Genomic DNA, 10,014 nt, shown 5'->3' on the forward strand with positions numbered 1-10,014 from the left:
GTGACTCACAAAGGGAGTTCCCCGCATCAGCCATGAGAATTTGCAGACCCTGAAGATTTCAGGTTACATTTCTGAGTTTTCGTGCCCTGCTTTTTTACCCTCTTTAGGAAGGAGTAAGGCTCCTGAGGAGTTCAGGAAGCTTCCAGGTACCTGACCCCAGAATGTCTGACACTGTCCTGGAAAGTTCTGGCCAGCAAGGAAGGGGGGTGGTGAGGATTTCAGTGGTCTTGCAGGATGATGTGGCAGAAGCTCCCTGTCCCCAGGGCACATGGTTGTGGGGAGCTGGGCCTGGAAGAATCCTGGTTCTTTTTTTTTTTTTTTTTTTTTTTGAGAGATGAAGTCTTGCTCTGTTGCTCATGCCAGAATGCAGAATGCAGAATGCAGTAGTGTGATCTCGGCTCACTGCAACCTCCGCCTCCCAGGTTCAAGCAACTCTCCTGCCTCAGCTTCCCAAGTAGCTGGGACTACAGGCATATGCCACCACGCCCAGCTAATTTTTTTTTTTTTTTTTTTTTTTTTAGTAGAGACGGGGTTCCACCATGTTGGCCAGGCTGGTCTTGAACTCCTGACCTCAGGTGATCCACTGGCCTCAGCGTCTTAAAGTGCTGGAATTACAGGCATGAGCCACCACACCCAGCCTAGAATCCTGGTTCTGAATTGGGTGATGCAGGAGTGTCCATCTGTGACTGAAGTTCCCCTTTTTCTCCAGTGACCTTGTACAGTGCTGTGCCCTGCCTGGTCTGCAGAGCCTGCAGGGCCTGCAGGGCCTACGGCCTTTGGGAGTTTAGGCAGGCTTTTTTGTACCCTCATCAATTTTGGAGGAAGGACTTGTGCTCAGGTCTGTTTTCTTTCTCCCTGGCCACCTCTGAGCACCTGTGCTGAGTTGGACTTTGCAGGATCCTGGGTCTGGAGAGGTTCCCCAGGGTAGGAGGTGAGCTTGTCCCTCCCACACCCAGATGCTTTGGTGAAATGAAGCCAGGACTGAGCCCTCCTCTTGGCTGTGAAAGCAGACCCCACCATGTTGGATAGTCCAGGGAGGCACCCTGGAGGTGGGAACAGGGTCTACAGATCAGGGTCACAGGCCTTTGTCTGCTACATTTCACCCATGTGGCCTGGGACTGGCCTGTTTCCAAGTTTGCAAATTAGGAGCTAATGCAGCGCTAGGCTCCGCCAGGATTTCCCCACCCAGGTCTGTGAAATGCCCTTGCTCCGTGGATTGGCCTTGGGGCTTTAGCATCTCCATGTTCCTCTCTTTCATCCACTATTGCTGATCCAGCTGTAATCCTGCAGGGCCAATAGCAGCCTGCCCTGGCAGTTCAGGAAATGCATTGAGCTGCCCAGTATATTCAGGAAAGGACCTTTGAAAGACTTCAGCTTAAGAGTCTCAAATAGCAAGAGTGATTCTCAGCAGACTTTAGGAGTTGTCAGAGGCCCCCAGGATGCTTTTTCCAAAAGCCTGAGTGAGCCAGGCCAGGCCTAGGGTGAGTGTTGGTGGGAGCAGAGCTGGTTCCAGCATGCTGGTGGGAGTTCATCCTGAGCTCCCATTGTCTCTCTCCCGCCCCCAGCTAGGGGCCAGCTTCCCTTTTCTAAGCTCCTGCATATTTGTCATTTTTTCTCCCCAGTCAATTGACTGGACTCCACTAAAGGGGCAAAGCTGGCATTGGGCATGGGATGGGAGGGCCTGCTGGATACCCTGCCCTGGTTTAGAAAGCTGCGCCCTCACCAGTGTCCTGGCCCTGGTTTCCAGGGCAGGTGAGCCAGGGGACTAGTGAGGTGTCTGGTAGGGCAGTAGGCAGAGATAAGGAGCAGGGCTCAGGGGAGATAGGAGTGGGGACCAGGTGGGGGCAGGGGGCCAGGGCCAGGGCTCTTCCCAGGTTGGCACTCTGGGTTCCATGTTGAATTATCTCCAAGGTGTCCCTGGGTTGCTTTGGTGGTGTTTTTAAGCCCTGGTTCTTAGTTCCATTCTGATGGAACTAAGATGGAACTAAGATGCTAGGAGGCCAGATGAGCCTTAGTGCTCTGGGTGACTGGAGAGGTCCGTGGTTTCCTTTCTCCTTCTAGGGTGAAGGCATGGGCTTTGGAGTCTAGATCTGGGTCGTCTCTCTGCCTCTGATTCACTGAGTTGCTTTGTCTCTCTGAGTTTCAGGTTCCTCATCTGTAAAGATTCATCCTGTGTCCCAGGTACTTGCCCAGATACTGTGACTATGTCAGTGAACAAAACAAAGTCCCGATCACATGAGATGTACGTTCCAGTGGAGAAAGGAAGGTCAGCTCAATATAGAGCTCTGTGGGTAGCACTGAGGGTGCTGAAGACCTCATTCACCTGAAGGATTGAGACAAGGGCCATTTTAGAAGTTGTGTTCAGGGAGGGCCTCTATGAAGTGCAAGAACCATGAGATAAACTTGGAGAACAACATCAAGGCAACGGAAGCGGCAGGTGCAAAGGCCCTGGGGTGTAAGGACTTGTGCTTGAAGGACGGCCAGGGGCCTATGTAGCTGGCGCAGTGAGTGGTGAGAGGTGTGTTGTAAAGGGAGGCGAAGTGGCAGTCAGAGACCAGCGTGTGTGGGTCCTGCTGGCCACAGTGAGGAGGTGGGCATTGGCCTTGAATATGATGAGCAGTCTTGCAGTAGAAGCTTCTGGAGGGTTTTGAGCAAAGGCATGGTAGGAGCTGACTTAGGTTTCTAACAACTTCCCCCTGGCTGTTATGTGGAGAATGGACCATCAGGGGCCAGCGAGAGGAGGTCAAGGCAAGCGAGGATTCAGGAGTCCACCCACCCCAGACCAGGGTGGTGGTGGCAGAAGTGGTGATGTACTTAGCATCTACCTTATAAGTAGAGAAGTAGAGTCAATGGGATTTGCTGATGCATTGTGTGTGGAGTTTATGTATGACAGAGGAGTTGGGAAGACCCCAGGACTTCTGACCTGAGCAACAGGAGGATGGAGGTGCCATCAGCTGAGATGGGAAAGACTGTGGAGCAGGCTTGGCAGCTGCACCACCTGACACTCCCACCAGCAATGAATGGATGAGGGTTCCAATTGCTCCACAAACTGGCCAACACTTGTTCTCATCTGTCTTTTTGATTCTAGTAGATGTGAAATGGTTTATCATTATAGCTTTGGGTTTTTGTTGTTGTTGTTGTTTTTGAGACGGAATCTTGGTCTGTCGCCCATGCTGGAGTGCAATGGCGTGATCTCAGCTCACTGCAGCCTCCACCTCCTGGGTTCAAGAGATTCTCTTGCCTCAGCCTCCCAAGTAGCTGGGACTACAGGAGCGCACCACCACATCTGGCTAATGTTTGTATTTTTAGTAGAGATGGAGTTTCACCACGTTAGATAGGCTGGTCTCAAACTCCTGACCTCAGGTGATCTGCCCGCCTCGGCCTCCCAAAGTGCAGAGATTACAGGCGTGAGCCACTGTGCCTGGCTTTTTTTTTTTTTTTTTTTTTTTTTTGGAGACAGGGTCTCACTCTGTCACCGAGGCTGGAGTGCAGTGGTGCCATCTTGGCTCACTACAAGCTCTGCCTCTCGGGTTCACGCCATTCTCTTGCCTCAGCCTCCTGAGTACAACAGTCCCTCCCGGGATTACAGGCGCCTGCCACTACACCCGGCTAATTTTTTGTATTTGTAGTAGAGACAGGTTTCACCGTGTTATCCAGGATGGTCTTGATCTCCTGACCTTGTGATCTGCCCATCTTGGCCTCCCAAAGTATTGGGATTACAGGCGTGAGCCACCGCGCCCAGCCACCCATTTTTTTAAATTGGGGTTTTCTCCACTTTTTTATTATTGAGAGTTTTTTTGTTTTGCTTTGTTTTGTTTTGTTTTTGAGATGGCATCTCACTCTGTCACCCAGGCTGGAGTGCAGTGGCGTGATCTCAGCTCACCGCAACCTCTGCCTTCTGGGTTCAAGCAATTCTCCTGCCTCAACCTCCCGAGTAGCTGGGACTACAGGCGCGTGTTACCACACCCTGCTAATTTTTTATTTTTAGTAGAGACTGGGTTTCACCATGTTGGCCAGGCTGGTCTCGAACTCCTGACCTCAGGTGATCCCCCATCTCGGCCTCTCAAAGTGCTGGAATTACAGGCGTGAGCCACTGCACCCAGCCTATTACTGAGTTTTAAGAGTTCTTTATGGACTGGGCATGGTGGCTCATGCCTTTAATCCCAACACTTTGGGAGGCTGAGGCGGATGGATCACCCAAGGTCAGGAGTTTGAGACCAGCCTGGCCAACATAGTGAAACCCCGTCTCTACTAAAAATACAAAAATTAGCCGGGCATGGTAGCTGGCGCCTGTAATCCCAGGTACTCTGAAGGCTGAGGCAGGAGAATCTCTTCAATGCGGGAGGCGGAGGTTGCGGTGAGATTGAGATCATGCCTCTGCACTCCAGCCTGGGCGACAGAGTGAGACTCCCTCTCAAAAAAAAAAAAAAAAAAGAAAAGAAAAGAATTTTTTATGTATTTTGCGTAGCAGTCCCTTACCAGATATATGATTTGTCAATATTTTCTTTCATTCTGCGTGTTGTCTTTTCACATTCTCGATGGTTCTTTTGAAACAGAAAAGTTTTTAATCTTGATAAAGTTATCTTTATTTATTTTTTTCTTCTATTGCTTGTGCTTTAGATATCATAACTAAGAAACCATTTCCTGCCAGGTGTAGAGGCTCATTCCTGTAATCCTAGTACTTTACATGGCAGAGGCAAGAGAATGGCTTGAGCCCAGGAGTTCAAGACCAGCCTGGGCAACATAGGAAGACACCCCATCTGTCAAAACAATTTTTCTTTTATTTATTTATGTATTTATTTATTTTTTTTTTTTTTTTTTTTTGAGACGGAGTCTCGCTCTGTCACCCAGGCTGGAGTGCGATGGCGCAATCTCGGCTCACTGCAATCTCCGCCTCCCGGGTTCACACCATTCTCCTGCCTCAGCCTCTCCGAGTAGCTGGGACTACAGGCGCCCGCCACCACGCCCGGCTAATTTTTTTTGTATTTTTAGTAGAGACGGGGTTTCACTGTGGTCTCGATCTCCTGACCTCGTGATCCGCCCGCCTCGGCCTCCCAAAGTGCTGGGATTACAAGCGTGAGCCACCGCGCCCGGCCTATTTATTTATTTATTTTTTTGGGACAGAGTCTCGCTCTGTCGCCCAGACTAGAATGCAGTGGTGCGATCTCAGCTCACTGCAACCTCCAGCTCCTGGGTTCAAACAATTCTCGTGCCTCAGCTTCCCGAGTAGCTGGGACTACAGGCATGCGCCACCACGCCCAGCTAATTTTTTGATATTTTTAGTAGAGATGGGGTTTCACCATGTTGATCAGGCTGGTCTCAAACTGACTTCAAGTGATCTGCCCACCTTGGCCAAAAAAAAATTAATTAGCTGGATGTAGCAGTGTGGGCCTGTGGTCCCAGCTCCTCAGGAGGCTGAGGTGAGAGAATCAATTGAGTCCAGAAGGTCAAGGCTGCTTTGAGTGCTGATTGTACCACTGCACTCTAGCCTGCGTGACAGAGCAAGACCCTGTCCAGAAGGAAAAAAAAAAAAGGAAATCATTTCCTAACCCAAGGTCATGAAAATTTGTTTCTATATTTTCTTCCAAGATTTTTATAACTTTATCTCTTGCATTTAGGTCATTTATCCATTTCAGGTTAATTTTTTTAGATGCTGCAAGGTAAGAGTCCAATTTCATCCTGTGCATGTGAATATCCAGTTGTCCCACCACCCATTTGTTCATTTCTTCCCCACTGAATTGTCTTGGCACCCTTGTCAAAAATCAACTGGCCGTAAGTCGGAGGGTTTATTTCTGAACTCTCATTTTTGTTCCACTGATCTATATGTCTGTCCTTATGCCAGTACCACTCAGTCTCGTTGACCTTGCCTTTGTAGTAAGTTCTGAAATCGGGAAGTGTGAGTCCAACTTGTTCTTCTTTTTCAAGGTGGTGTTGGATATTCTGGGTCCCTTGCCTTTCCATAGGAATGTTAGGATCAACTTGTCAATTTCTACAAAAAAAAAAAAAAAAAAAAGGGAATTTTTACAAACTCCCCAAGAAAGGGATTTTGATAGAGATCATGTATTGAATTTTATTCAGTAATATTGTGTACTGTTCAAAGCACAAAAATTTGCACTTTGTTAAATTTATTCCTAAGTGTTTTATTATGATTAATGCAATTATAAGTGGAATCATTTTCTTAATTTTACTTTGATTGTTCATTGCTAGTGTATAAAAATACAATTGATTTTTGTATATTGACCTTGTATCCTGTACCTTTAACTTGTTTATTAGTCCTAATAGTTTTTTAGTGGGCCAGGTGCAGTAGCTCAAGCCTGTAATCCCAGCACTTTGGGAGGCCAAGGTGGGCAGATCACTTGAGCTCAGGAGCCTGAGACCAGCCTAGACAACATGGCAAAACCCCATCTCTACAAAAAATACAAAAATTAGCCAGATGTGGTGGCACACACCTATAGTCCCAGCTACTCGGGAAGTTGAGGTGGGAGGATTGCTTGAGCCTGGGAGGTGGAGGTTGCAGTGAGCCAAGATTATGCCACTGCACTCTGGCCTGGGTGACAGAGTGAGACCCTATCTCCAAAAAAAAAAAAAAATTTTTTTTTAGTGGATTCCTTATGATTTTCTACATATACGATCATGTCATCTACAAATAGGGATAGTTTTACTTCTTCCTTTCCAATCTGGATGGCTTTTATTTCTTTTTCTTAACTTACCTAACCTGGAATGAACCTCAAGACAATATTGAATAAGAATGGTGAAAGCGGACATCCTTTTCTTGTTCATAATCTTGGTAGGGAGAGTTTTCACCACAAATATGATAAGAGCTGTGGGATTTTCATAGATGCCGTTTATCAGATTGAGGATGTTGTCTTCTAGTTTGTTGAGTGGGGGTTTTTTTTTTTTTTTGAGACGGAGTTTCGCTCTTGTTGCCCGGCTGGAGTACAATGGCGTGATCTCAGCTCACTGCAACCTCCGCCTCCCAGCTTCAAGCGATTCTTCTGGCTCAGCCTTCACAAGTAACACAGGCATGTGCCACCATGCCTGGCTAATTTTGCATTTTTAGTAGAGATGGGGTTTCACCATGTTGGCCAGGCTAGTCTCGAACTCCTGACCTCAGGTGATCCGCCCACCTCTGCCTCCCAATAAAGTGCTGGGATTACAGGCGTGAGCCACCGCACCCAGCCTTGTTGAGTGGTTTTATTATGTTGGATTTCATCAGCTGCTTTTCCTGTATGGTTTTTGTCCTTTATCCTATTGATATGGTGTTTTACAGTCATTGATTTTCAGATGTTAAACCAACCTTGCATTCCTGGGATAAATCTCACCTGGTCAGGGTATAGAATCCTTTTTATATGTTGTTGTATTCAGTTTGCTAGCATTTTGTTGGGTGTGTTTGCATCTATATTCATGTGAGATACTCAGCTGTAGTTCTCTTTTCTCATGATACTGTCATTGGGTTTTGGCTCTCCTTATCTTTTAATGTGTTAGAGTGTGGAACAGGAGACACAGATCAACCTTTCCCCTCCTATGCTCACTTGCATCTGGTGGGAAGGGACAAATAGAAGCTCTGAGCTCAAGTTCAGACAGTGTCAACAGAGGTACCAAGGAGGAAGACAGAGCTTCATCTGTAAAACAGGATAGGAAAAGCCAGCTGGCAGCCTGGAGGCAGTGGGCTGGCCTGCTGCCTTCTTTGCAGTGCATCCAAGACAGTGAGACTACCTGAGGGAGCTGCCATATGCTGGTCTTCAAAGGAAAGACTGTAGGACTCAACCTCTGAGGTCCTTCCTGGCTCTAAAACTCCAGCTCTGAGGGATCGAGTCATGATCATAATGTAACAGCTCACCCTCCCTATTCAGTAACTGGCCCAAATTTCATAGAGAAGAGGAAAAGGGGAACCAGTGTCCTCGGTCAGAGGCCTGTCAGGTTCATGGCCAGATCTCATTGAATGACAAATACCTGGCTGACCAGTGACAAGGATAGGTCAGAGAATGCTCTGGAAGAACTGAGAGCCTGCCTTCTTTTTCATCCCAAAGGAAAGCAGATCCTTGTGGTAAGCCTGGATAATATCCTTAAGGAACAGAAGAGAGCACAGACAGGCCGCAGCTCCGCAGGCCTTTTCCTCTCTGCAGGGCTCCAGCAGCACAGTGGGAGGCTCTATAAATGCCACCAGGGAAGGGGGTGGCAGCTGGCAATGTGGGAAGGGTAGGACTCTTGCAAATCCTTTGCTTCAAGTGTCTTGTTAAATAGCCATCAGAGTCCCTGTGTGACCTGGAGAAGATTACTTCCTTCCCACCCTCAGAGCACAGGACAGGCACACACACTGGGCAGGCTGTGGAGTCGGGAGTCCTGGTCCCCAGGTCTGGGCTCCTCTGAGGAGCCAATGGCCCATTCCCTCTGTAGATGCACCATTCCCTCCTGGGGCATCCAGGGCTATTTTTGTGCCTGCAGCTCACTACAGAGGCCCAAGGTCCCTGAGCGAAAGGCCACGGGGCAGGCAGGGAGAGGAGTGAGCGGGCTGCCACCATCACTGCCACTAAGGCATCTTCTGCTGACAACTCCCCTTTCACAGACTCTTGTCAGCCCCCTTCTGATTAGCGAGCTGGGCAAGCAGCACTCAGGAAAAGTCGGCATCTGTTAGGTAACCAGCTCAGCTGCCATGCAGGGGATGATGTAATCTTCGATTCTGTGGTTGCTAGGAAAATTCTGCCTGCAGTGATACTGCGTGGTCCTAGGGCTCAGGCGAAAACAGAATGTTCCCGAGAAGACAGGGGAAGGATTCATAGGGCTTCCCAAGCGAGGGAGCCCCATCCTAGGGAGCCGGACAACTCGTGCCCCTTTCTAGATGCTTATTTCCCTTCTGAGCAATGAAGGTTGTGCTGGTAAAGCCAGAACCCCATGAAGGCGGGCTGGCAGTGGGAGGTGACAAGGCTTATTCCCTTGGCAGCACCTTGGTGCTCTAGTGCCAAGTGGAAGGTGTGTCTTGTGCATTGCATCCTTGTAGTTGGGCCCTCCATCTCTGGCCCTCCTGACGGCTGGGCGCGTCCTCCCTCTCTTGGTAGAGCAGTTGGAAGGAGGTCAGCACATGCCGGCTGTGGGGGAGACCTGGCTCACTGAGTGGAGGCCGGCTCACTCTGCTGACTCTATTTCACATGCCAGGAGCCTCACTTCACACCCCCCACACCGGCCCACCCTCAGGTGGCCTTTCCTGTCTCTCCTATTCCGATCCACCCCCTCCCAGAGAGAATGCCTGCAATAGCACAGACAGGATGTCAGAAAGACCATGGGCAGCCAGACTGGTACTTTTTGGGGCAAAGTGAAGATCTGCCCTTTTACAAAGGGGGCAAGAGCAGCAGGACCGGGTCAGGGAGTCAGGGTGGGGCGCTACAGGTCACCTCCTGGCCCACAGCCCCTCCCCGGCCATGTCAGCACCTAACTCCCCAGGCAGTTGTGGGTGTGGGCAGCAGGTCAGCGTTTCGAGCTTTGCCCTCCTGCCACTGCCTATCCTGGCCACTCATCAGCGCCTGTCGTCTGGAAAACAAGACAAAGGAAGTGATTTCACAAGTGCCTGGGCCAGAATCTCAAATTCAGGATTAAGAAAAAGAAGGATTGGCTGGGCATGGTGGCTCATGCCTATAATCCCAGCACTTTGGGAGGCCAAGGTGGGTGGATCATGAGGTCAGGAGTTTGAGACCAGCCTGACCAACATGGTGAAGCCCCATCTCTACTAAAAATACAAAAAAATTAGCCGGGCGTGGTGACACACACCTGTAATCCCAGCTACTCAGGAGGCTGAGGCAGGAGGATCGCTTGAACCCGGGAGGCAGAGGTTGCAGTGAGCCGAGATTGTGCCACTGTACTCCATCCTGGGTGATAGAGCGAGACTCCATATCACACAAAAAAAAAAAAAAGAAAGAAAAAAGAAAAAGAAAAAGAAGGATTGTGGGCTTATCTGTCTCAGTCAGAGCCAGGCGGACAGTAGGCTGGACGTGGGCCCGGCCATGCTTCTTGGAAGAGGTG

General features: G+C 49.2%; 1 protein-coding gene across 2 annotated transcripts in view; it reads left to right on the top strand.

The window, feature by feature from the left end:
- The window catches only part of CTNNBIP1 (catenin beta interacting protein 1), a 64,102-nt gene that overhangs the window by 51,089 nt on the left and 2,999 nt on the right, over nucleotides 1-10,014 (top strand). The window lies entirely within an intron of this gene.

This window comes from Symphalangus syndactylus, chromosome 22, assembly GCF_028878055.3.
Source record: "Symphalangus syndactylus isolate Jambi chromosome 22, NHGRI_mSymSyn1-v2.1_pri, whole genome shotgun sequence".
Classification (NCBI taxonomy): Eukaryota; Metazoa; Chordata; class Mammalia; order Primates; family Hylobatidae; genus Symphalangus; species Symphalangus syndactylus.